At 47.1% G+C, this 27,812-nt stretch overlaps 1 protein-coding gene across 3 annotated transcripts in view; it reads left to right on the top strand.

Annotated features, from left to right (window-relative positions):
- The window catches only part of ARHGEF15 (Rho guanine nucleotide exchange factor 15), a 415,996-nt gene that overhangs the window by 224,475 nt on the left and 163,709 nt on the right, over positions 1-27,812 (top strand). The window lies entirely within an intron of this gene.

Below are 27,812 nucleotides of genomic sequence, written 5' to 3'. Positions count from 1 at the left end.
TATGTCATCCCACTGAAGAAGAAGAGGGTGCCCCTTGACGCTTCAGGCCTCATGGAACCAATCCAGCCTCCTCCGAGACGGAGCCCTACTCCCTCACCAGAACACTCTGCGGGTGAGGGGTATGATGAGGACGAGCAATACAATTTCCCTATCAATGAACCAGATGCGCAACCGGATTCATATGATGACACTGGTGACCAAGGCACCCAAAGTGTGGGGCATGACCCGCAGTTTTTTAATGCACGTGCATCCCCAACAGAGGATTCAGCAGGTTTTCATGCACTACTTGAGAGGGCGGCGGCCAATCATGATGTAGACATGCATGCTGACCCGGTTGAGGAAGACTTCCTTTTCGACACATTTTCAGTCTCTGAAAGGACAGTAAAGACACTGCCTATGCTTAAAGGAGTCCTCAAGCATGCTGGGGACATATTTAAGGAGCCTACAAGAGCGAGAGTGGTCAATCCACGTATTGAGAAGAAGTACAGACCTGCACCTGCAGACCCCGCATACATTCGGGGACAGTTGCCACTGGACTCTCTTGTGGTCGCCAATGCCAGGAAACGTGCCAACTCCCAGACGACGGGTGAAGCTCCTCCCCCGGATAAGGAGTCCAAAGTGCTAGAGGCAGGGGGCAAAAGAGTAGCTGCACAGGCAGCAAACTTTTGGCGCATTGCCAATACACAAGCACTCTTAGCACGTTACGATAGGGCGCATTACGACACCCTAGAACAGATTATACAACACCTGCCTCCACAGTTCCAAGAAGGCACCAAACTGCTTATTGAGGAAGGGAAGCTAATCTCAAACGCAGCCATCAAGTGTGCACTTGATGCAGCAGACACAGCTGCTAGAGCTATCAACACTAGCGTTATGCTGAGACGACAGGCGTGGCTCCGCATCTCAGGGTTTAAACCGGATATTCAGACAACCATTCTTAATCAGCCAGTCAATCCTGATAGTCTGTTTGGTCCAGATGTTGACACCACCCTAGAAAAAATAAAAAAAGACACAGAAACTGCTAAGTCCATGGGGGCCCTACAGTCACAACAGTTTCGTGGCAGCAATTTTCGTCGCTCAGGTGCACGTGGAGTCACCAGAGGACAAATGGGTCAACAATCTCAGTTCTCAAAAGGTGGAGCACAATCCTCGTTCACAAAGCAGAACAAGGGAGGTTACAGAAATAACAGCAACAGAGGTCGCGGCAGAGGAAACAACAGCTCCCGCTCCTCTACCCCAAGCAAACAGTGACTCTCTGTCACTGCCCCCCGACCACTTAACACCTGTCGGGGGGAGACTGCAGCAGTTCCTGCCCGTCTGGAGAAACATCACCACAGACAGGTGGGTGCGACAACTAGTCCAGTATGGTTATTGCCTAGAGTTGAAATCCACTCCACCCAACATCCCGCCAAGGCAAAGGCCTATGTCCGCAGAGCACTTGCACTTATTGCAGCAAGAAGTAGTGGTGATGCTGCAAAAAGGCGCAATCGAGCTTGTGCCGGTGGGAGAGGAAGGCACAGGGGTATATTCCCTGTACTTCCTTATTCCAAAGAAGGACGGATCTCTCAGACCCATTCTAGATCTACGTCCCCTCAACCTGTACATACTATCAGAACATTTCCATATGCTTACACTGCAACAAATTCTTCCCTTGCTAAACCAAGGCGACTTCTTAGCAATCTTGGATCTCAAGGATGCTTATTTCCACATTCCACTACACCCGTCCCACAGGAAATACCTCAGGTTCACTATTCAAGGCAAGCATTACCAGTTCAAGGTCCTACCCTTCGGAGTCACCACAGCCCCAAGGGTGTTTACCAAGTGTCTGGCGACAGTAGCAGCGCACCTCAGGAGGCAGAACATCCATGTCTACCCCTACCTAGACGACTGGCTCGTACAAGCCAAGTCGGAACAACAGTGCGCCGCGGACATGTCGACTACCATTCACCTCCTTCACAATCTAGGTTTCTCGCTGAACTACCCGAAGTCGCATCTACAACCAGCACATGTCCGGCAGTTCCTAGGTGCGACGATCAACACCCTGACGGCCATGGCTCAGCCAAACCAAGTCAGGATAGACAGCATGCAGTCTCTAATCCAAAAATTCAGACCACAACACTCGCTTCCAGCGAGAGTGTTCATGCAGTTGATAGGCATGATGGCCTCCTGCATCTTCATAGTCCCTCACGCACGGTTACATATGCGCCCGCTCCAGGAGTGCTTAGCGAATCAGTGGACACAGGCTCAGGGGCAATTGACAGACCTAGTGTTGGTTACCAGTCGGGCATACGACTCTCTGCATTGGTGGACTCCACACAACCTTTGCAAGGGCCGACTGTTCCAAGAGCCAGTGCCGCAGATTATCCTAACAACGGACGCATCTCTCCAGGGATGGGGAGCTCATCTGCTCACTTACACAGTGCAGGGACTATGGACGACGCAGCAACAGAAGATGCACATCAACTATCTGGAACTGATGGCAATCTTCATGGCGATCAAGTCCTTCATTGTACATCTGTGCAACAAGGTAGTGTTAGTCCGGACGGACAACATGACTGCGATGTACTACATTCAAAAGCAGGGAGGCACCCACTCGCCACAGCTGTCTCATCTGGCTCAGAGCATGTGGAAGTGGGCCATTCAGAGGAACATTTTCCTCATGGCAGAACACCTCCCAGGAAAGGACAATCAGATGGCGGATCTGCTCAGCAGGTACAGCCATCAAATGCACGAGTGGGAGATACACCCATCTGTCCTCCACCCGTACTTCCAGCAGTGGGGTCATCCAGAGATAGACCTGTTTGCCACAAAAGAAAACGCAAAATGCCAACACTTTGCCGCCAGGTTCCCTCACCCACAGTCGCAGGGGAATGCGATATGGATGAACTGGTCAGGCAAATTTGCGTACGCTTTTCCGCCAGCCCCTCTAATACCGCTGGTCGCAAGAAAGCTAAGGCAGCACGCGATGACCCTCATCCTAGTTGCTCCAACGTGGGCGCGCCAGGCTTGGTACACCACGTTCCTCGAACTCTCAGTGGTGCCGCATCAAAGACTGCGCCTCACGCCCAGTCTTTTGACGCAGAACCATGGAGAAATTCAGCATCCAGATCCGCAACAGCTCAACCTGGCTATCTGGCTCCTGAAGTCCTAGAGTTTGGATACCTTAACCTACCTCCCGAATGCATGAACATCATCAAGGAGGCAAGGAAGCCAACTACCAGGGCATGCTACGCTGCAAAATGGAAGCGTTTTGTCATTTACTGTACAGCCAATGACATCAACCCGCTAGATGCATCTATCCCCAACATCATTTGCTATTTGTTGCATCTTTACAAGTGCAATCTAGCGTACACTTCCATTCGGATACATCTATCCGCCATAGCGGCTTATCTTCAAAACAGGCAGCATCTCTCTGTCTTCAGAGTGCCTGCCATTAAAGCTTTCCTTGAAGGTCTGAAACGAGTCATTCCCCCAAGAACACCGCCAGCTCCGGTGTGGAACCTCAATGTCGTTCTCACCAGGCTGATGGGACCACCATTTGAGCCACTGCACTCGTGTGAACTCCAGTTCCTTACGTGGAAAGTAGCGTTCCTAATAGCTATTACGTCTCTGAGGCGTGTTAGTGAGCTGCAAGCGCTCACAATCCAAGAGCCATTCATTCAAATTCATCCAAATAGGGTAGTGCTACGCACTAACCCCAAATTTCTTCCAAAGGTGGTGTCACAGTTTCATCTCAACCAAACTATTGACTTACCGGCATTCTTTCAAAACCCACAAACGGTGGCGGAAAGAATGCTCCATACCTTAGATGTACGGAGGGCGTTGATGTACTACATAGACAGGACACAACCCTTTAGAAAGACAACACAACTTTTTGTTGCCTTCGCACCACAACACAAAGGCAACCCTATTTCCAAAGCAGGAATAGCCAGATGGATTGTTAAGTGCATCCAGATATGTTATCAAAAGGCCAAGCGCACTTTAACAATACCCCCAAGGGCGCACTCCACACGCAAAATGGGGGCATCCATGGCTTTCCTAGGGAACATTCCTTTGGAGGATATTTGCAGAGCAGCCACGTGGGTTACACCACATACCTTTACAAAACACTACTGTGTTGATGTGCATTCCAAGCAGCAAGCTGCTGTAGGACAGGCTGTTCTCAAAACACTTTTTCAGGTTTCTGCAGCTGGCACGGGCAACCGCCGCTGATGGAGGGACTGCTATGTATTCTATGCTAAGATATGAATTTAGCAGCCCACATGCCTCGAACTGAATATGCTACTTACCAGTATGCATCTGTTCTTGACATGTAGGGCTGCTAACATTCATATCGCCCGCCCTCCTCCCCGGTGCCTGTCGCAGCTGCAGATATACTATTGTATTTATTCATTAGCATGGACATCCTTTTACACTTTTCACTCCATCTTCTGCCACAATGGCGAAAAACATTCTGGGGATGGAGCCGATGCCCATGCGCACTGTAGTCCAGGGGAGGAGCCACCTATCTCAGGATACTTCGAAGACTCTTCCAGGACAACAATGTGCGATCATCCGGACCCAACACTAGGCGGCGATCTAATGCTAAGATATGAATGTTAGCAGCCCTACATGCCAAGAACAGATGCATACTGGTAAGTAGCATATTCAACATAATGGGGTAGATCACGTCCGATCCACTTTGGGACACCACGCGCCGACAGATCGTACTCCACTGGCTTTCCAGGTGAAAAGATTTTCTTGACATTTGGACTTAGAACTTTTTCAACACTTGTTCTGCAGCCTAAGGTCATTGATCAGCAAACTTTGTGTATATACTTCAAAATTATTGATAATTGCATTTAAAGCAGCCGTCTTAAAAAATAAATAAAAATGAAAGCATTTACTTTTACCACAAGGCGTAAGCAAGCAACGGGGAGCGAGTGAAGGCGATGCAACAGGGGGTGGGTTTTTGAGAGGAGGAAGGCGGCACACAAGGGAGAGCAAGAAAACACATGCACTCTCTTGGAATGCTTAATGAAAAAGAAATAAAGTAGTTCCCTAAATAAGAGCAATGACCAATACAAGTGAGCCAATCAGAAGAATAAGTGAGCTCATCAGGAGCATGGTAAAAAAGCGATGCTCCGGGGTAAGGACAAACACAAGGAGAAGAAGGCAAGCCATCAAATAAGAAGCAAGCAGATGAGTGACAGTCTAATTAACCAATGGTAAGCAATGGGCGGGCTCTAATCCCAGTGTAAGCTTTGGTATGGTGCACAATAGTTTTTTCAGTACAGAGAGCTAAAAGCTGCCTGGTACCGGACACCTAATACATAGTGCTACAAAGTCCCTGTAAAAATTCAGCTGAAGGAGGTTTTGGGTATACAAGCCTGAACCTCAACCCCACTGTCCTTCGTCAATTATGTTTAGCCAAGTACTGATTCCCTACACATTTGGACTGCTTCTGACCTCACAGGTTACCTCCCTCATGACCACACCAGTGACATCATTCCCAAATGCACTAGTCCATGCCATGTAGGTTTAGTGCACAAATGGTGTGTCTGAAAATATGCAACGGGCATGCCCGTGTACACTAAAAACATGGCCAGAACCCCGTGCCCCCTGGGGCTATGGCTAGCTGAACACTAGGCCTGGCCTTGTATTTCCATTATGTCGACAGTGCTATGGACATAATGGAAGGACTATCTACTGCAGTGCAAAAGGTAGGCATTCTATTAGTCAGTAACGCTTTAGATCTAAAAGAAGGACTATCGTACGCGTCTCTGAAGATCAACCTTCCGTCATGACCTCCCGCTGATTCATGGTGCTGGTTGGGGGCCATACTGGGAGTTGTAAGTGAGGGGGGGCTAAAAAGCTTATGCATAGCTCTTGGGTAGAATGCCTTCCCCTCCTAAAGAACAATAATTTACATAAATAATGTAATTTTGGGGGTCAGGGATGACTAGTGTGGGCGAAAGATTGAGCCTCGAATATTCATGAATCGTCACGAATTTGAGGTGCCACCAAGTGGGTCAATTTAAAAACAATTGCTGGACCCCCAAAAGACCACACCCTGTGTACACGACACACAAGGGTTCCCTTTCATGTAGAAGCCGTTGACTGTGTGACATATGGGACCTGGTCGGCAGGCCCTGAATGCGCTCTTCCCTGTATGTACGAGAAGGCCACGTGCCGTATATGCTGCATACAGAACTTAAATATAGGGGATAGATCGCCTATACTTTTTGGCTCTATCAGCATTTCTTACCACCTAGTGTCATGCGTTAATTTGTTAACTGATATCTGGCCTTCTTCCACTCGAGTTTTGAGAACAAATCTGTCTGCCTGGTAGAGCAGCCTTATCTCTGTAAATAGTGCTCTTTACACACGTGTAATCTCAGGTACACAGTCCAGGGCAGGTGAATGGGATACCGGATTATTTACTCAGGGCGGATGTGTGCACTGCTGCTCCTACGCTGTGTGTTCAGGCGTGTGTTTATGTACAGTCCGTCATCTGTGTTCATGCCTTCTGTCCAGCCTCCACTGTGTGCATTTACCCTCTACAGCCACCGTTGTATATATTCTATTCTTTGAGATTTATAAACTTCCCAGCTCTATTGGACTGGTTGGAATGAGTAAATTAGCACACTGGACATTCACAAGCGTAGGTGTATATTCTGTAAATCTTATATGTATGTACTCTATGGTCACGCTTGCATGTACTCTGTACAGTCACAGCTGCATTTACGTTCTCTGTATAGTCACAGTTCTACATGTTCTGTCCAATCACAGCTTTACAGATGTGCTCTGGACAGTCACAAGGGTATATCTGTACTCTGTACTGTTAAACAGAGCGAAAACCCACCAGACCATAATGTCTTTATTCATTTTTAGGTCGAGCCTAAAGGCAGCGCGCATGCGCTGTGGGGCATGCTGTAATAGGGTATGCACTGGAAGCACATCCCACTCTCCGCCGATATTTGTCATTGGCTTGTGTCATTTCCCTTCATAAATTCTGGCTTCTGATTCGTTCGTAGGCTTGTTAGTCCTTCCTTGGTACCGCCATGTCTGCATTTTTAACCTCCCATAATGGTTGGACCTTTTACTTGGCTTGTTACACGGACTGCATTATATGTTGGTGAGCACTATTTTGTTTATTGACTATGGGCACAAACAATGGCAGCTGCTTTTTTTTTGTATTTGCGGCGCACCCACCGCTTTTCGTATAGAGCGCTATACCTCTCTAACTTTTAAAACGACTGCTCCCTACCCCCACAGCACTCACTGCAAAATGGCAAAAAAAAAATTATTACTACTACTTTTTAGAAGAACGCGGCGTCCACTTCAGGGACACCGCGCATTCCTTCACATTTTGTTTTTTTTGTTTTTTATTTGCATGCGGAGCGTGGCGCTGCTGTTGGGACACCGCACTCCGTTTCTTTTTTTTTTAAACTATAATGTTGAGCGTGGCATCTGCTTCAGAGACCCCGCGCTCGGTTTCTTTTTTTTTTCTTTTTGAAACTTTAACGGTGAGCGTGGTACCCACTTCAAGGACACTGCAATTTTTCTTTTTTGTTGTTGTTGTTTTTACTTTATTAGTGAGCGTGGCGCCCGCTTCAGTGACACCGCGCTCTACAATACAATAGGTCTTGCCTTTGCTAAAGTTTGACCTATTGGTATTGGAAATGACAATACCTTTTAATATTATAAAAAGGCATTGCCATTTACAATGCTAATAGGTCAAAATCTCGCTATTGTTAGACCTATTGCATTGTAAATGCTTGTTGTTTCTATGTGATAGAACAAAAACGCCTATGTATCTGTTTCCTATCTATACATATATATACCAAAATAATTTGCTACAAACTAATTAAAAACACAGAGTATACCATTCACCTATTATGAAAAACAGTCAATTGTGTACATTACCCACGTTCTTCCCCCGTATTAGTCGAGATCGCACAAGTAATCCTATCTTCACCCTCATTTCCTCCCTCACATATTGAAAGAATGCTCCCTGAAGAAACATTGAAACTCTGGTATGTTCACTTCCCAATTTTTGGATAGATCCATGCTAGAAGTCTCCTTCCAATGGACCAATAGAAAGTTCCAACAAGCGTTTCGGTGCAGAAAGCCAATCAAAGGACCACCTTCTTCAGGACTCATAAAATACTGCTTCCTTGAGGAGAGGGAAAGGGGGCGCCATAGACAGATTAAGATCAAAACTCAGAATGATTGATTCTTCTGTTAGTACTTTACATGGCAATGTAGTACCATGGCTTGAAAGTATCTCAGAACTGGAGCTGGAAGAGGTCACTGTCAACACCTTCTGGATATAAACCACATTATGGCCCTGGCCACTGAGTTTAGTGGAGACTCTTCAACATCCAACATGTGGGACTCCAAATGAGATGCTCCTTTCAGTGCATATCTCGGGATATACAGTTCTCCTGCTCGCTGATGTGGCCAATACATGATCTGTCGATCTTGCATCACGATCATATATCGACATAATCGCAAAGCACAAGCCAAACGACCCACATGGTAATCTACATAGCAGCCGCCACCCATCCAGCTCTACAACCAATCATTGTGTCAGACACACATTCTGTAATCTGTACCAGAACCACTCCTGCACCATTGAGGATCCCACGTCAGAACCAGATTGGATTTGCTCTGTGCTTGAAACATCTAAACCAGGATTGGAAGATACCAGACTCTGCTAGCGCTGCAAGACCATGCGAGTAGTCGATTGTGAGCTATAAAATACAATCAAGTGGCCTACCAGCAGTTTTCGAATGAATGAATGAATGAATGAAATGTGTATTCAGCCCAAAGAATGAATGTCATTGGCTATGTAGGTACTGTGTCATTTAGCCGTTAGATGAGGTTATCCGGCATGTGAATGGTGCCCCCTGCTGAGCCAGTGAGTGCCCAGCATGCAATAGGATAAAGGCGAAAGAACAGTCGGGTGCAGTATGCAGGGCATGAGGGGTGGGCAATGTTAAGTCACTTAGGACAGGTTAGTTCTTGGTAGCGTTCTAAAGACTAGCAGATTACTGATGCAGGGTAGGGGTGAGTTCACGGTTGACAGACGGGCGCCATGAAGTGACGCATGTGGGTGTGGCCAATCTGTGCTATGGGGTGGCCAATCTGTGCTATGCAGGGTGGCTGTGATTAACCCCTTGGAGTCTGGCCAGCTCAGAGTCTTGCAGCCTCCACAGATTCCTTGTCGTGGAGTGTTGGGTTGGTGAAGCCGTGGGAGCACCAGGGCTTGGTTTGGCTTGCTTCGGGGGAGGTTTGCAGGGGGGGGGGGTGCTCGCAAGCGAAGCTTTCCCAGGAGACGAAGGTGCCACAGCGTCACCCTCTGACTTCTTTCAGGTGGTGTTTGACCAAGAGCGGGAAGTCAGCCATGACTCCCACAGTGGTCATCTGGGGTTGGTGTCTCAAGTGTGCATGAGTGGGCCTCAGGCTCACCGTAGTAGCTTGTGTTTGCATTGATGGGCTCAGCACCTGTCGGCTGGAATTGTGCTGTGATGTCCTTGAGGTATGACCAAATGGCAGGCATCCACTCTCAGGTGTGGCCGAGGCCTGTGGCCAGCAGCTGTACTTAAAATAAATATATAAAGTAATGGCAGGCACTATGCCTGAACAGCATGGGAGAAATTGGAAATAAAACCACTGCAACTTTCAAGAAGCCCTTGTGAATTGTGTATTTTAAGCGTGAAGAGGTCCGTGCCAGGGAGGTCCCACCGGGAAAGCGATGTGCCAGGAGTGTGTTCGAGTGATATGTGTGTATATATATATATATATATATATATATATATATATATATATATATATCGATCAAAATCTCTGGCTAACACCAAACTTAAAAATAATATCATGAAGCCCCACTTTAGATAACTGGAAGTAAACATCCTACAACAGCTGTCCTTAACTTTTCGACTTCTGTGGCCCCCATTGAATCACTACTGAAAGCTGGGTCCCCCCACCCAGTGCCTAATTTGTGCCGGTGTTTGCGGTGCCCGGCACCAGCATTTAATTGCCTATATCGGTGCTTGTGACAGTCTGCCACAAGGTGGTGCTATCTGGCTAATTTAGAGATGACCACAACAACAGTTCATTATGAATTCAATATACATTAAAATGACTATTATCTGCTGCTCAAGCGATTGTTATAGCTTTGGGGGCATGAAATAGTCTGAATTGTCACACTTGTAGGAGTAAGATGGTTAGTAGTTGTGTTGCTACTATAATTGGCAGCATAGCAGAGGTGATGTATGGTGCAAGCTGCAGTGGCCTCCCGACAAGAGCCCTGGCACCTATTTTTGTTGTTTTTGTTTTACAAATTAAGCATTGCCCTCACCTAAACAATTTATACAACTTGAACCTCAAACACTACAGAAAAACAGAGAAGCAAGCATACATCAAACCAGTAAACCAGTTCTGAAATATTTTATTTTGTTCACAAACCCAAAAATGCGAAAATCAAACTTTTAATGGGAAGGTTGAATCTTTCAAAAAGTACTTTAAAAAAAAAAAAAGATGAAGTGATATGTTGGGCTTTAGCAATTAACGTTGTCTTTTTTGTTCTAATGCATGCAGTTTGGTCGGTGCATATCAGTGCTTCAATTGAGGCCTCCAAACATCCCTATTAAATTCTGTCTGCTGCTCCGAGATGATACCCGCCTACTTTTTAGCCTGCATGTGGCAAATGCCTTCTAATTTACAGGGTGTCCTAAAACTTTGAATTTTGTTTTTTTATGTATAATCCTTTATTAATCCGTTAATATTATTTCATTTTAAATACAGTCACGGACCCCCCACTGAGACGCGTCTAGGTCTCCCCGGAGTCCATGGACCACAGGTTAAGAACCACTGTCTAAGAAATATAAATTGAATGAAAAGGGATGGAGGATTATTAATTTATAAAAGCCCATGTTGCACCACACCAATAAGAATAAAAACACAGAGGGAAAAAGATTTAACCCCTTCGTTGCATCGAACGGCCAGGGGCCATCTGACGCACCAGTGCTCATGTGCGTGGGACGGCCGCCCTAGCACATGGCACAGGGAATCCATACCTCTGGTGCGGGCACCAGATGGATTCACTTTCACCCTCAACAGCCTTGGGAGCGGGGAAGACCTTCCCCAGCTCCCGAGGCTGCAGCTTTGGTTTCTCTGAAATGACGATCAGCGCGCACACCACGCTGACGTCATTTCAGTGAAAACAAAACTGCAATGAGCAAAGTGGCTTATTTCAGTTTCGCTTTCTACGTGCTCAGGGGGCTATCTCAGCACCCTGAGCCCGTAGAAAGACGGGAGAGGTGTCGTTGGAAAGGGGAGAATCTAGCCACCAGGGAGGGGGAGCGGCCCCTTGGGCAAGGGCCTTTGCTCCCACCCAAAAAATTGGGTACATTCAGTCTTTCTGCCCCCCTGGGGGGCAGTAGCGCCCAATCTGCCACGGGGGGCAGAAAGCCCACTAGACACAGGGGTTTTTTTCCCAGATGAATTTAGGGGTGGAGGTTGCCCAAGATGGGCGTGCCAATGTCCCCACCACACAAAATTCCACCAAAGAAATATGAGGATTTTTTTTTTTTTTTTACACCGTTTTAGGTTTGCAAGAGATTCTGGGTAACAGAACCTAGTGAGAGCCAGTCAAGTCACCCCATCCTGGATTCTCCTGGGTGTCTAGTTTTCAAAAATGTATGTTTGCTTGGTTTCCCTAGGTGCCGGCAGATCTAGGGTTCAAAAACTACAGCTAGGCACTTTGTCAAAAAAGGGTCATTTTTCACTGCAAAATTGTGGTATGTCCACATTGCATTTTGGGCCGTTTCCTGTCACAGGCACTAGGCCTACCCGGACAAGTGTGGTACAATTTTTATTGGGAGACTTAGGGTAATACAGAATTGTAGAGCAAATGCTATTACCTATTGACTTTCAATGCATTCATGCCTTCCAAATGAAAGACAATGTGTAAAAAAGAAATCACTTTGAAAAATATCCTATAATTCTCATGCTAATATGGGTACTCACAATTTCAGAAATGTGCAAATAGCTACTGTTTTTAAACTCTATATTTTGTTCCAATTTCAGAAATACATAGGTGTCTTTCATCCCGATTTTTCACTGTATATATTTTCTAATTGAAGTGCTATATACCAGGTACATAATAAAAAACCATTGCAAGACGCTGTTCAGTTATTGGCTTTGGGTTTTCCGGGTTCTTGGTGACCCTAAAAGTCCTATATATCCCCACAACCAAAAAGGTCCAGTGGAAGTAACGGTATAATGTTTCAAACATCTGTCATAATTAGAAGTTGTTACAGATGAAAACTTTGGCACAAATGGCTATTTTTTCAACTCATGTTAAATTTTTCCTATTTTCAACTGTTAGTTTCTATAAAGAAACCTTGAAGGATCTACACAAATGACCCCATGCCTTATTTAGAATTGTATCTACTTTTCTAAAAATGTATAGCTTTCCAGGATCCATAATTGCTTTCATACCCATTTCTACAATTAACTGGAAGAAGGTTGAAAGCACAAAAATAGCAAAAATAGGCTATGCCACAGTAAAATATCAAAACTGTGTTAAAAAATGTTGGTTGTCTGACAAAAGTCTCTTAGTCCGTGAAAGCTAGGAAAATTGTGATTTCAGCTCCATAAACCCTTTGTTGATAACATTTGCAGGGGGAAAAACAGACTCTTTTATTTGCAGCACTTTTTCCCCATTTAAAAAAATATATATATGTAACTGTATTTTGGCTAATTTCTGGGTCCCCTCCAGGGGATCCACAAACCTTGGGTACATTTAGAATGCCATGATGTTGGAAGAAAAGGACGCAAATTTGGCGTGGATACCTTATGTGGTCAAAAAGTTACAGGGGCCTAAGCGCTAATTACTTAAAATGGCCACAAAAAGGCTTAGCACAGAGGGAAAAAGGCCTAGCGGCGAAAGGGTTATGGGTAGAATGGACAGACGTTCCCAGAAAAAGTCAGGTTTGCTGACTTGGGCGCCAGGTTTGCTGACCTGGTCGCCAGCGCAGCTGTGCATGTGTTTCCCGGAAGGGGTGCAGTTCTCGCGTTGCTTAATCAAGCACGGACACATATGTGACCCAGAGTTCAGCCTGTTGTAGAGCAGGGCGTGGATCTTTAGTTGGGTTGCATGACTCAAGCATTGTTTCGGACCAGGCCAGATGTACTGATCCGATTCTCCAAGCACCACAGAAAAACTGGAAATGTATGCATCACAGAATCCCTCCCTCAGTTGGAGTAGATTTCTTACTTTGAGGTTTCTCAAAAAATCCTAGTAGTGCAAAAAGCCTGGATTTTTCATGCTTGTTCCTGCCGCGCATATTCCTAAGGATTTGCTGCAGACAAATCTTTTGTACTAGGTGTGGTGGTAACCTGGGCATTTGCACATGTAACCTTTGTTTCTTTTTCCTCTACATGGAAAATGTTTCCGTGTGTAGGTCTGGCTCCCCCAGCACCTCCAAAACCTATGGAAGTGTTAGGGGCTTTTTTGACCAATTTGCACACGTAGTCCCTTATGTTTATGGGTAAATATAGGCGTGGGTCTGTGGGATGGACACAATTCCTTGGGGTGTTGATAAATCCGGATAAACGTATGGGTATGTGGGTGTTCTCCACGTTTCCCTCTATTTCTCGCCCCTGCACCCAGAAGAGCCACCAACAAAGGGGCTGCACAGGGCCAAACACAGCAGATGTGACGCGCACAGCAGGTGGTGTACAAACTCACACCACATGAAGGAGAAGCAGGACGCAGCTCTCACCATCCTCCATTTGTCACCAGCTATGAACCTGCACCCTACATTTCCACAGGTTCCTTGAGGTGATCTAGTTCTTACTTTACACTGCAGAAGAAACCTAACCGCCAGCTTCCGCATGACTTTAAATGTAAAACCTTTAGAGCTAAGACTCTATTGGCTGTCTTCTGCATACCCTAGACGAGGCCTCAGTGCTACTGGGTGGTCGGTAAGAGGCTAGCTTGTGCGTTGTGTAGGCCTGGGCAGAGTTCAAACAGTTTTATTTCACAGAACTCTGTGAAGTGCCAGAAAAACTCTACCTCGCTCCCCGGAGTTCCGCCAGTGACAAAGTCCAAGTCGGTCTGTTCGTATTGATTTTTGAGTTTGTCCTGCGCTGTAAAATCCGGGTGAACAACACTTTGCGTCGGGCCATACAGCTTTGTACTTTCTGCCGCTCAAGTAGACATTCTACTCTACGGGAGAGGTGTGGCGCCGCGGCCAGGGCGTCTGACGCTGGAATCTGGGGATTAGGGTTCGATCCCCGGCTCCGGCGGCAGGTTAGCCCTGCACCATGTGACTCTGGGCAATAGCTCGCTTAATCTTCCCGACGGCCCCCAGTGTCTAGAGACCCTTACGGGTGATTGTGCGCTTTACAAATGTGGATTATTATTATTATTTATTACTCAAGCTGAATCTTCCTTAACGCGAGCAGCAGATTTCTTAATGCAAGCGGTCACGAACTGCTGCGACCACCCGCGTTTGAGAAATCTCACCCGGAGGAGGTCTAGTGCGCAATTTTTTCTCTTGAGCGCTCACTAACTTAACGTTGCCGAGAGAAAAAACTCTTTGCCCACCGCATGTGTTGTGATTGGTTGGTACATGGTAGGTCTATAGAGCGTCCTGTGTGAGGTTCGGAGGGATGCTCAGCGTGGGTGATGGAGTTCTTATTGCTGCACTCACGCATGGAAGGTGGTAGACAAGTGTAGGACGGATTGAGCCTGCTTCCACATACAACCATAAGTCTTTAACCAGACCCTTACACCATCAGGTAATCTGTCTGGGAACAGCCAGGTTGTGAGAAGTAGTTATTGATTCAGCTGCAGCCTGCTCAAGACACATGATCGGAAATTAAATACAGGTGATGAGGACAGACGCGCCGCTTCGATCAAAATAAAACCCTGTGCTTTTACAGCTGTGGGGTATGATCAGCATCATTATGGCCATGAAAGAAATATAAGCAATGTGATGTGTACTGTATTCTAAAGTCATGCATACAGCTCTTCTTTTAATGAGGTGGAGAAGTGCATAAGAGGACCGGTCACACGCGACTCTGACATTGCACTTGGTTGGAAGAGCGTGTTGTTTAGGTAGGAAGTGCTTTGGTTGTGTGTGATGACCAGAGTTGTGCTTTTATGTCCTTTGGTGCTGCACTTTAGGGTACCGAGATGAAATCGAATGCTTAAGCATAGCTGCCTGTGGTTGGTGGAGCGTGGTTCGCGTGTGTGGCCAGTGTGGGAATGGCCTCGGCTTTGTGCGTGGTGAGCATTGGCTTACATGTATTGTGTTGCTGCGATTCTGAAGCTGTGCCTCTGCATGGACTCCATCCAGGAGGGTGAGATAGTTGTGTGTGTGATCATATCCACCATCAGCATGTGGAAGGCTTGGTTCTGGCTCTTGGATGGTCGCGGTCCAGAGTCCTCTCCGCTGCTTGTCCTCCTTGAGTGGTAGATCCGTTTTGGATCTGTTAGTTCAGATTTCAACGGCACTTGCCATCTTTGCTTTGGTTTCACAGAGCGTTCTCTATCTGGAAGCCCATGTGTGGTGATCTGGGCAGGGCATTAATTAAGCTGGAAGAACCATCATCTGATGGTGTTTGTTTTCTTTTTTTTATGTATTAAATCTTTTTATTATAACAAGAAACCAGAGGAAATGGTCTACATACTCGCACATTAGTTTACATGATGTACTAGGAGTCGCACAGGAAATATAGCATTACATCAGTTACATGACCTTGCATCGCATTTGAAGTCTATCTCGGGTTATGCCTCCAGCTGCGAGCTGCGAGCCTGGGGTGGTTCACAGATGTATCCTCTGTATTCATTTCATTTGTCCCATATCTCCCCCCATTTTCTGGGGCATCCCCGGGCAGTGTACACAGTCTTTTCTTGAATCATGTACCAGTCCATGTCTCGTTTCCACTCCGTACGTTTTGGAGGTGTCACCGCTCCCCAGTACCTTTCAATGTTACGCTTAACCACCATCTGACCAAGTGTCACCCAGAGCTTCCCTCTCTCCGAAAGGTCTGTTGGCTCCCATATATTCAATATGCAGCGTTTCGCCTCTGGACGCAGTTCCATTCCCCAAACATCCTTCATACATCGGACCACTTTCACCCAGTATGATTGTAGTGTCTGACATTCCCATATCATGTGAAAGAAGGAGCCAGCCATTCCACAGCCCCTCCGGCACCCATCATCCTCACTCCTGCCCATCCTCTTTAGCCTGGTGCTGGAAATGTATGCCCTGTGAAGAATTTTAAGTTGGATGAGCCTCAGTCTGGACGAGATAGCCACCTCTTTCGGGGAAGCGAGTGCACATCGCCACTCCTCCTCATCTATCTCCAGACCATCAGCCTCCCACTTCCCTTTCAGGCCCAGAAGTAAGTCAGGTAAGTTGTTAATGAGCTTCTTGTATGTGAGTGAAATTGCGTGTTCCTGTATGTGGCCGTCTAGTAGTCTGTCCTCCAGGGGGGAAACCGGGGGGGGCACTGTACCATGCGGAATGTTCTTTTGGAGTGAGTGTCGGACTTGTAGATACCTAAAGTATTCCATGGTGGCGAGTTTAAATGTGTTTTGTAGGTATTCGAAGGTTTTCACCCCTTTGGCATCCCATAGATCCTTCACCTGCGAAATACCAATTAGGTCCCAGTTGCGGAACCCCTTGGTGTGGCCCAGCAGGCCCAGGCGCTCAGAGACCCAGAGAGGGGTGGCCATGGTAAGGGTATTGTGCCAGCCCATGGTGCGTTGGACTGAATGCCATAGTTGTACCGAGTGAAGGGTCGGCCCTGTGAGTGCATGTCTGGCAGGCTTGGAATAGAGTGCCGCTTCGTAGTTCCCTCCCGGCAAGAGCCACCTGTCCATGCCATATACCGGATCATTACCGTCACAGTAGGTACCTTGATTGATGGCCGAGAGATGAGCAGCCCAGTAGTATCTACAGATATCTGGTAGGGCTATCCCCCATCGTACACCCTAGTGTCAATTTCTGAAAAGCAATGCGGGGCGTACCGGACCAAAGAAGGTCCCACTGTGCCGCCTCAATGGCCGCGATGTAGGAAGACGGCACCAAATCAGGGTAATTTTGTAAGGCATAAAGAAACCGAGGCAGTGCCATCATTTTGAACAAAGCCGCCCGGCCCAACAGGGAGACCGGGAGCTTTTTCCAGGTGCCATCATCCCGCGTAAGCCGCTGCAGGGGAGGGGTCAGGTTCCTATCGTACATCAATGTCTTGTCTTTGGATATAAAGAGGCCCAAATATGTGAAGCCTTCAGTGACCACCTTGATGGGACATCCGCGTGGAAGCGTGGGGTTGGCCACCATGCAGAACGTAAAGGTTGGACTTGCTCCAGTTGATGCTGTATCCGGAGTTCTTCCCAAAATTAGTAAAGATATCTAGTGCTCCGATGAGAGACCTCCGGGGCCGGTTGAGGTAAAGGAGGATATCGTCGGCATACAACGAAATTTTGTCCTCCCAGCCGTCCGCCCAGCAAATTCCTTTCAGGAAAACATCTTGCCTGATCCAGGCGGCAAGTGGCTCGAGTGCAAGAGCAAACAGGAGAGGCGAAAGAGGGCATCCCTGTCATGTCCCCCTCTCAAGGGGAAAAGCCTCCGAGACCTTGTTATTAACTACCACTTGGGAGAGTGGGTCCGCATAGAGGAGCCGCACCCAAGAAATAAAACTGGGGCCGAACCCCAGTTTGTGAAGAACTGCCATCAAGTACGGCCATTCAAGGGTGTCGGAAGGCCATTGCTGCATCAAGAGATACAACCACCGCGTCCTCACTCAACGTATGAACTCTCCCCAACACTCCGTTTAGTCGGCGGAGATTCAGAGCCGTGTTGCGGTGGGGCATGAATCCAGATTGATCCGGGTGGACCAACGTATTAAGGACCGGCTTGAGTCTATTTGCCAGGATGATTTTAGCTAATATCTTTGGTTCAGCATTTAGCAGGGAGATGGGCCTGTATGACGCACACAGCTCCTTGGGCTTACCCTCTTTAGGAATTGCCACAATCGTAGCCAGTCTTTGGTCGCGAGGCAGCAACCCTCTGGACTTACTTTCCTCGAACATCCTCTTAAGATAGGGGTTGATCCCATCCGGTTTGAGCTTGAAGAGCTCAATCGGAAGGCCGTTAGGCCCAAGCGCCTTCCCGGGACGAAGATCCCCTATAGCTTGCTCCACCTCCGTCGTTGTGAGTGGCGCCTCCGGGGTTTGTTTTCTTAATGTTTGGTTTTGTGTAATTAGTGAATTGTTTGTTTGTTCAATGTAGTCAAGTTTCAAAATGGTTTGTGTGAGTCAGTATGAAAGTAAAATGAGTTTGACCCAGGAACATGTGTGTGGTGTTTTAAGAGTTTAATTGAGTGTGCTGAAGAACTTCTTCGTTTTCTTTGGTATTGGGATGGGGTAGGTGTTTTGACAGGAGTGTGGTGTTTCTTGTGTGTGCATCAGAATCCAGGTCTTACGATCTGCGAAGTCACTCGCACACCTGTCCGTATGATCTGTGTAGTCACTCACAAACCTGTCCGTACGATCTGTGAAGTCACTCACACACCTGTCCGTATGATCTGTGAAGTCACTCACACACCTGTCCGTACGATCTGTGAAGTCACTCGCACACCTGTCTGTATGATGTGCAATGTCACTCATACACCTGTCTATACGATGTGCAACGTCCATCACCACCTCTTTTTGTACCTCTCTGATCAATATCCCAGCAGAATGGAAAGAATAAGCTTGTCAACAAGAAAAACTCCATATTCCTCACAACTCTAAATTAGCACTAATCAGAATTATTAGCAAACATTTTACTTGTCCCTGGACATTATTCGGACATCGAATGGTCGGGAGCGTCTGACGCTGTGGCCGCCGTTCCTACAGGTCATAGCAACACAAGACTTCTGGCGTAATTCTCACTCGGCGTTTTAACCTCAAGATGGCGCCTGTGAAGAAACGGACCTGCTTTTTGAATGCCTCGCAGCAGATCCATGGGAACTTTTACCGAACTACCTACCCCCTACCCCTCCCCGCTCTGCTCCTCTCCTCTTTTCTGCTACTAACCTTTGCCCTCACCTGTCCTTGCCCTAGTCCCCACCCTGTTTACCTGTGAATTTTCCGCGTCATTTGAGAGCTAGCTATTTTGTCTGATGCCTGATGGAGCTACTTGGTTTAGCTATAGGGGAGACAGGCAGAGGATTCCCTCCTTGGACGTCACCTACCCAGTCGGTCTTTAGCCATACCTCCTTTTGTCTCTTCCCGCTTCCTCCCTCTATTCATATCTCTCCTTCTCTCCTCTATCAATGTATTGAGACTGAACTATTTTGTCTGATGCCCGATGGAGCTACCTGGTTTAGTTATAGGGGAGATGGGCCGTGGATTCCCTCCTTGGTCGTCACCTACCCAGTCGGCCTTTATACAGATTTCATTTAGTCTCTCCTTTTTGTCTCATCCCTTATCCTCCCTTTCTCACCTTCCCTCCATGTTTCCCATTGAGATCTAGCTATTTGGCCAAAGCCCGGTGGAGCTACCTGATAGCTATAGAGGAGATGGGTTTTGGGATTTCCCCCTCGACCGTCACCTACCCAGCCGGTCTTTGGGCAGACTGTCCTTCGTCTTTCTGCCGTATCTCCCTCCCATCCTGTTTTTCTGCGAACCTCTTCCCTCGACACTTCAGACCGAACTACTTTGTTTGATGCCTAATGGAGCTACCTGGTTTAGCTATAGGGGAGATGGACCGTGGATTCCCTCCTTGGTCGTCACCTACCCAGTCGGTCTTTAGACAGACTTCCTCTCGTCTCTACGGTTGTCTCTTCCCTTATCCTCACTTTCTCACCTCCCCTACCCCCCACTTCTTTTCTCTCTCTTTTCTCTCCTCTCCTAATGTATTGCTGATTGTTTGATGTAATGTGTAATTGTTGATCTTTTTCTGTTATACTGTTAAACCACATTGATGCACTTCCTTTTGTCCCTCCTGTCGTCTCCTCCTGCATCCTCCCTCTATTTATGTCTCTCCTTCTCCCCTCTCTCAATGTATTGAGACTGAACTTTTTTGTCTGATGCCCGATGGAGCTACCTGGTTTAGCTATAGGGGAGATGGGCCGTGGATTCCCTCCTTGGTCATCACCTACCCAGTCTGTCTTTTGACAGACTTCTTTTCGTCTCTCTGTATTGTCTCTTCCCTTATCCTCCCTTTCTCACCTCCCCTGCCCCCTCCACTACTTTTCTCTCTCCTTTCTCTCCTCTCCTAATTGTATTGCCTATTTTTATGGGATTTATTGTGTAATTGTTAAACTTTTTCTGTTACATTGTTGATTCTCATGTAAAGCGCTCTGATACCTCCGGGTCTAGCTAGCGCTATATAAAACTATTTAAATAAATAAAAATAAATTAACTTGTACACGTGTTCTTGCTATCTCTGAAGTCACTTGTACACCTGTCTGTACGATGTGCAACGTCACTTGTACACCTGTCTGTACTATCTACGAAGTCACGTGTACACCTGTCTGTTCGATCTATGACATCACTCATACACCAGCCAAAACGATCTGTAAAGTCACTCGTACACCTGTCCATATGATCTGCAATGTCACTCACCCTTATGATCTGTGAAGTCACTCGTACACCTGTCTGTACGATCTGCAGTCACTCACCCGTATGATCTGTGAAGTCACTCGTACTCCTGTCCGTACGATCTGCAAAGTCACTCACCCGTATGATCTGTGAAGTCACTCACACCTGTCCATATGATCTGTAAAGTCACTCTCACACCTGTCCATATGATCTGCAAAGTTACTCACCCATATGATCTGTGAAGTCATCCGTACACCTGTCCATATGGTCTGCAAAGTCACTCACCCGTATGATCTGTGAAGTCACTCACACCTGAACATATGATCTGTAAAGTCACTCACACCTGTCCATATGATCTGCAAAGTCACTCACCCGTCCGTATGATCTGTGAAGTCACTCTCACACCTGTCCATAGGATCTGCAAAGTCACTCACCCGTATGATCTGTCAAGTCACTCTCACACCTGTCCATATGATCTGTAAAGTCACTCTCACACCTGTCCATATGATCTGCAAAGTCACTCACTCGTATGATCTGTGAAGTCACTCACCCGTATGATCTGTGAAGTCACTCTCACACCTGTCCATATGATCTGCAAAGTCACTCACCCGTCCGTATGATCTGTGAAGTCACTCTCACACCTGTCCATATGATCTGTAAAGTCACTCTCACACCTGTCCATATGATCTGCAAAGTCACTCACTCGTATGATCTGTGAAGTCACTCGCACACCTGTCCGTACGATCTGCAAAGTCACTCACCCGTATGATCTGTGAAGTCACTCACCCGTATGATCTGTGAAGTCACTCTCACACCTGTCCATAGGATCTGCAAAGTCACTCACCCGTCCGTATGATCTGTGAAGTCACTCTCACACCTGTCCATATGATCTGTAAAGTCACTCTCACACCTGTCCATATGATCTGCAAAGTCACTCACCCGTCCGTATGATCTGTGAAGTCACTCTCACACCTGTCCATAGGATCTGCAAAGTCACTCACCCGTATGATCTGTGAAGTCCCTCTCACACCTGTCCATATGATCTGTAAAGTCACTCTCATACCTGTCCATATGATCTGCAAAGTCACTCACTCGTATGATCTGTGAAGTCACTCACACACCTGTCCGTACGATCTGCAAAGTCACTCACCCGTATGATCTGTGAAGTCACTCACCCGTATGATCTGTGAAGTCACTCTCACACCTGTCCATAGGATCTGCAAAGTCACTCACCCGTATGATCTGTGAAGTCACTCTCACACCTGTCCATATGATCTGTAAAGTCACTCTCACACCTGTCCATATGATCTGCAAAGTCACTCACCCGTATGATCTGTGAAGTCACTCGCACACCTGTCCGTACGATATGCAAAGTCACTCACCCGTATGATCTGTGAAGTCACTCACCCGTATGATCTGTGAAGTCACTCACCCGTATGATCTGTGAAGTCACTCACCCGTATGATCTGTGAAGTCACTCTCACACCTGTCCATAGGATCTGCAAAGTCACTCACCCGTATGATCTGTGAAGTCACTCTCACACCTGTCCATATGATCTGTAAAGTCACTCTCACACCTGTCCATATGATCTGCAAAGTCACTCACCCATATGATCTGTGAAGTCACTCGCACACCTGTCCGTACGATCTGCAAAGTCACTCACCCCTATGATCTGTGAAGTCACTCGTACACCTGTCCATATGATCTGCAAAGTCACTCACCCGTATGGTCTGTGAAGTCACTCGCACACCTGTCCGTACGATCTGCAAAGTCACTCACCCCTATGATCTGTGAAGCCACTCGTACACCTGTCCATATGATCTGCAAAGTCACTCACCCGTATGGTCTGTGAAGTCACTCGCACACCTGTCCGTACGATCTGCAAAGTCACTCACCCCTATGATCTGTGAAGCCACTCGTACACCTGTCCATATGATCTGCAAAGTCACTCACCCGTATGATCTGTGAAGTCACTCGTACACCTGTCCGTACGATCTGCAAAGTCACTCACCCGTATGACATGTGAAGTCACTCGTACACCTGAAAGAATTTCTGGCTGTGAGCCAGTTGTTGATGCTGCTTGAGACACAAAGCTGTTCTAGTTTTTAGGCAAGTTTGAGATTTCTAGACAGATGGGTCCTGTGGAATGCTAGGATTGCAGGGGAAGAGTCCAGAACATGTTGGGCTTTAGCACTGTAGACGTCTTGATCTGTTGGGGGGGTCTCTCGATCTCCTCCTGTGCCACTCAGGCTTCCGTCACCACTGGTGCGTGGAATGGAAAAACTGAAGTGCAGGCACTTTATGCCAGAGGACCTATTTCCTTCTCAGAAAATCTCAAATTAAAGAAGTGCAGGTAATCCACGCCAACAGGTTCTGCCATTTTAAGCACCGGTCACCTCTTCATGCGAGAAGAGGAATTAATAATCCCCTGGTATGAAAAATGACGAGGACGTTGCAGGGTGTTCCTCATTCTGCTTCCACTCTTTGTGCATTCTTTGGCCCAGGTAGCACCCCCAAACAGTCACAGGCATTACTCTTTGTCAGTACTTCCCTGCTCCTGGCATTTCACCCAGAAATATTAACCACTCCTTGAGTGGCCACCATAAACCAGCCTGTCTCTAGGAGCTGGGCAGACAAGTTTGCTATGAAAGAGATCCATAGACACAGCAACAAAAAAGTAGGAGCCAGGAGGCTGATTAGCATCTGTGTGCATCCTACGACTGTCCGCCTACCACCCAGATCGACCCATCATTATCCATCCACTTACCACCCGTCCGCGTCCTCTAAGTAACCGCAGTCCGAGTTCATACCGGTTGCTGATCGCTATTTCTGTTTCGATATCCTGGCCATAGTATTCCTTGCTCACTAGTAAACCACGGTCATGTATGTTGATGAGCTATGACATGTCTGAAGGACAGCATGTGGGCACTTTCTAAAATGGAGACACTACAGCACAGTTTAGTGGTGGTGATTTTAACAATGCAGTGAATCCACGACATCGACATACCATCAGGTATATACCATTGCAGCGACACAAACCACATTGAATTCATGACAACTGCATACCAGTAGGTAGACACCACTGCATCGACATTCACCACATCAAATCCACTACAACATACCATTACATAGATACCATTGTATTCACACTGACCACAGTGAATCGGCTACACAGACATGCCATTATGTAGATGCCATTGCATCACCACTCACCACTCACCACTCGCCACATCAAACCACTGCAACAATATTCTATTCCATAGCCACCATTGCATCACTACTCCCCACATTGAATCAGCTACACTGACCTACCATTACATAGGCATCACTGCATCAACACTCACCACATAGACACTTTTGCATCAATGCCTTGAATGCACTACATCAAAATTGCATTAGGTAGACACCATTCCAATGACGTTCACCACATCAAATCCACTACACTGATATTCGATTACATAGACACCCTTGTATTGATGTTCACCACATGGAATCCAACACATCAACATACTACTACGTAGACACCATTGCATCGACACCCACTACATCAAATCCACATATTGATATTCCTTTAGGTAGATACCATTGCAATGACGTTCACCACATCGAATACACTAGGCCAATATTCCTCTACGTAGACACCCTTGCATTGATGTTGACCACATGGAATCCAACACATCAACATACTACTACGTAGACACCATTGCATCGACACCCACCACATTGAATCCACTACATTCATATTACCTTATGTAAGGCTTACATAGGACACCGTTGCACCGACACTGACCATATCTGTGAATCAGCTGCAATGACATATTAATGCATAAACCCCACTACATCGACGCTTGCTACTGCTAACTAAATAAACTACATCAACATATGTTTACATTGACACCAGTATCAAATTCACTACACCCACATATCACTACGTAGCCAGTATCATTTACACTCATATAGCCAGTAGCATTTACACTCCCCACTACATTAGTATAGCACGGCTCAAACTCCACTACTTCAAAATTCATTGCTACACGCTAAATCAACATACCAAACCTAGACATCACTGTGTTGACAGTCACTACTGGAGTGTCATACAATTATATGAAACTCACTTCATTGACACCACTTCAAAATACCATTGCAAAGGGACCGCATCATGGACACTCGCCACTACATTGACATACCATTTCATTGGTACCACGTCATGGACACTCTCCACTATATCGACATACAGTTACATGGACATGCACCACTACCTCAACATAATATTGCATAGGTGCCACTACATCGATACTGTTACAAGGACATCACTTCATGGCCACCAATAAATGCCACTGGAGTCAAGCTATCCTGGCTGATAGCCAGAAACCGGTCCTAGGATGCTTGATTCCGGTCCAGGGAAGACATGGCTTGGCAGTTCGGGCTGGACTGTTCCCATGAGGCACAGGGTCAAGACTGATTTGCATATGGCCATGTCTGAACTGGGGTGGCTTGGTGAGCAAAATAACGATGGATTAAACCCAGATCTGTGACTGGGGGTGAATGTTTTGCCATTGTGCAACATTCCGTCCATCATCTTGTGTGTTTTGCTGTTCACCCTATGTGGGAAGGGTATGCCCAGACGTGGGTCCCGTGCTCACTAAGCCACTGGAGTCAAGCTATCCTGGCTGATGATGGCTGATAGCCAGAAACCGGTCCTAGGATGCTTGATTCAGGTCCAGGGAAGACATGGCTTGGCAGTTCGGGTTGGACTGTTCCCATGAGGAACAGGGTCAAGACTGATTTGCATATGGCCATGTCTGAACTGGGGTGGCTTGGTGAGCAAAATAACGATGGATTAAACCCAGATCTGTGACTGGGGGTGAATGTTTTGCCATTGTGCAACATTCCGTCCATCATCTTATGTGTTTTGCTGTTCACCAACAAATTGACATTCGCCCCTACATCAATATTACCATTGTATGGGTACGACGTCAACATTCGCCACTACATCAACATACTATTTTATAGGCACCACTTCATGAACATACTCTTACATGGATACCACTTCATGGACACTCGCCACTACATCAACATACTATTGCATAGGTGCCACTTCAACACTCGCCGCAATATCGACACACCATTGCATAGCCCGAACTTCAACACTCGCCACTACATCGACACACTATTGCATGGACACTACTTCAACACCCTATTGCATAGCCACCTCTTCAACACTCGCAGCTACATCGACTATCGCATAGCAACCTTTTCAACACTTTCCACTACATTGACTAACTATTGCATAGCCACCTCTACCACATTTGCTGCTATATCGACAAACCACTGCATAGCCTCCTCTTCAACACTCGCCGCTACATCAACAAACTACTGCATAGCCACCTCTTCAACACTCACCGCTACATCGACAAACCACTGCATAGCCACCTATTCAATACTCGCCGCCACATTGACACACTATTGCATAGCTGTCACTTCAACACACTATTACATAGCCGCGACTACATCTAAATACACTTACATGGACATCACTATAGGTCTAATTGACACAGGGCGAAAAGGGTCAAGAAGAAGTGTTTAATATAGGCTCAGTGTTTAATGTACAGTGACGATCTTGAGTACGTTGTATACTTACCTGTTCGATGTAGTGTCTTCTAGATAGTGGTAGTTGAGGCACTGGCATTCAGGCTAGTAACATAAACCATTTTGTCAATTTTGGAAGGACTAGTGAGCCCCGTCCGTGCTCAAACCTGCGAAAAGAATGTTAGACAGGTTGCTGCAGCAAGAGCTGAACCTACTGAGCTGGGATCCTTGTCATCCCATGATGCTCTGGTGCATTAGCACCCTGCGCCTCAGGACTCCATCACTCCAGCAATTGAGGAAAGAGCTCAGGACCTGGATGTTTGACTGGAGCCCACCACGCAGCAGCCGACTTCTCCAGCGCCTCGAGACCCCCACGGGTGATTTGTCGCACTTTATAAACGGTTGATTGATCGATCGGCCCAGGGTGCCATATTCTTAGGATTGGATCTAGCAAAGGCCGCCCCCAAAGGGGGCCTCAAGCGCCAGTCTCATAGTGGCCGCCAGAGCCCAACAAGGAACGGATCTGGTTTACGCCGTTGGGTAACGCTGCATCATGAAACGTGCCTGAGGCCCCCGCTCCCCTTCCAAGAACAATGGGAAAAGTGGAAGGGGTGATATAAGGCGGCGCTCCCCCTGGGGCACCTCACTTTTACATCAGTGAGCTGGGGGAGCGGCGCCAACAATTTTCGAGTCCCACCCACCCACACCTAAGGATCAGCAGCGTCGCAGAGCTGACGGAAACAAAAGGTGTATTGGTTTGGTTATGGAAACACACCGACAGGCCGGTGTGTAGAAGGAAGGCCACTCACTCTGGGATGCCTCACGGCAGGGTGAGTACGCCCGGCAAAAAATCAGGATAGCAAACGGAGACGGCACTCGACCCATGATTTAAGGCTGCTGATTTATGATGCTCAGGCAGAGTGATCTATGACAACAAAATAATGACCGAATGCGGCCGAATGATTTATAATACCCTATGATTTACGGTGATTTACGATGTCCAACTGAGACTGTGTGATACCCAATGTGCCATACTGTACGATAAAGATTTATGACCCGGGCCCAAGAAGGTGTCCAGGGGAGTTGCACAGGTATGGCGTATGCAATAAGTAATAAAAACGCTTGGCTGTGTTTTGTAATGCAGATACACAAGCATGGTACCGTGCCTGGAATGGGCTCAGTGCGGCCGTCATTGAGACCCATAGTTGGCACGCAGGTCTCCGCAACAGGCACCTGAATGCGCTGAGTGATCTGACTAACATGTGACCTTGTGACCAGGAGGCTGAGAAAGAGGCCATCTCGCCGCAAGCGGACCCTTTCACGATCTCTGCAGCCGCAGCGTGAGCATTAACCTGCCCTACCACCTTTCACACCCTCTCGGGCAGGGCTCGAGTCGGGGGTCCACGCGGGTGGACGGCGTCCCTCCACTCCTTTCACAGGGTGGACGCCGCCCAGCCCGCAAAGAAACTGGGTCCCACAGAAAGAAGCTGAATCTGTCCCGGTGTCATTTTCAGACACCGGGACACGTTCAGTACGTGACGTCATGGGGTAATTTGCATATTGTCCGTCCCCCCACTTCTTTTGATAGGACTTGAGCCCTGCTCTCGGGTATCCGGGTTCACG

This window comes from Lissotriton helveticus, chromosome 12 (genome assembly GCF_964261635.1).
Source record: "Lissotriton helveticus chromosome 12, aLisHel1.1, whole genome shotgun sequence".
Taxonomy (NCBI): Eukaryota; Metazoa; Chordata; class Amphibia; order Caudata; family Salamandridae; genus Lissotriton; species Lissotriton helveticus.
Note: the sequence above shows the minus strand (reverse complement) of the source record. Positions and strands in the feature narration are given on the sequence as shown.